This window comes from Lissotriton vulgaris, unplaced genomic scaffold (assembly GCF_964263255.1).
Source record: "Lissotriton vulgaris unplaced genomic scaffold, aLisVul1.2 SCAFFOLD_599, whole genome shotgun sequence".
Lineage (NCBI taxonomy): Eukaryota > Metazoa > Chordata > Amphibia > Caudata > Salamandridae > Lissotriton > Lissotriton vulgaris.
The window spans coordinates 148,419-149,538 of record NW_028243097.1 but is presented as its reverse complement, the minus strand read 5'-3'; positions in this window follow the sequence as shown (position 1 = coordinate 149,538).

Here is a 1,120-nt window from a genome sequence, read left to right as displayed (position 1 = left end):
TCTCACAGGTCGTATTACCTTCTTCTTTCAGTGCAGAGGTCCACTGCTCAACCTCTGAAACGTTTTCTGAACTATATAACAATATTTGTTCCCCTCAGGCCCCACTCCTCTGAGACATACTTGGTAGGCAGTAAAGGACAAGGGAGGTGATCGCCTTCACAGTCACAGTCTGTTCCCCCCACTGCTGCCGCTACTCCTGTCCACCCCGCGCATTCCTGTACCTGATTTCTCAGGGGTAAGAGATCCCTGTACAGTTGGGGTCTAAATGGCCGAGCGAGTACTCTCGGGCCACTGCACTCGTCTGTTCACCTCATAGCTGCTGCGGTGTCCGCCGGGCAATTCCCCGACCGCCTCTCCCCACTAAAGCACATCTTGACTCACCACATCTCTGGTCACTTGGGAGGTCCAGCCGTACACGGGTGTTTGGTGCGGTATGTCTACCTCTGCCGTTTACTCCAGGCCTCACCAGGTTCCTCCACTCTCCTATGTCACGAGGGCCCAGTATAAGGCTCATCAGTAATCAGCTTCTCATGGTACGGCCGCAGCGGAAAGCCTCAGTCCTCACTACCCGTCTATTTTCCTCTTCGTAGCCGCACCTCCACAGGTCCACAAACCTGCGCCTTCCTGTTCCGGTTTCCTCACAGGCCAGAGAACCCAGCACAAATGGAGGTCAGGAGGGTCCGGTCAGTTATCTCAGCCCGCCATAACTGTCAAGGCTCCTTTCAGCTATCTCCTGGCCATCTCCCCCACTCATGCACACATCGGCTCACATCCAGTCTGGTTACTTGGGGGGGGGCAGCCGTGCAGGGGCGTTCAGCGCGGTGTGTGCCCTCCGCTAGCATTCTTTCCAGGCCTTACCAGGTTCCTCCCCTCTCCCACACCTCGCGGACCCGGGTGGAGCCCGCCAACAAGCTGCTACTCACACTCCGGCCGCAGTGGAGAGCCGAGGGCTGCGCCGCCCGTCACTTTTCTCTTCACGGCCACTCCTCCACCAGACCTGCTATCGTCTCCGATCCCACTGCATCAGTGTTATTCAGATCGGGCCGCCATCTTGTACCCGCAGGCAGCGCTCGCATCTTCACTCCTCGATCGCTGCTGCTCGGCCCAAGCAGTCTCAGTC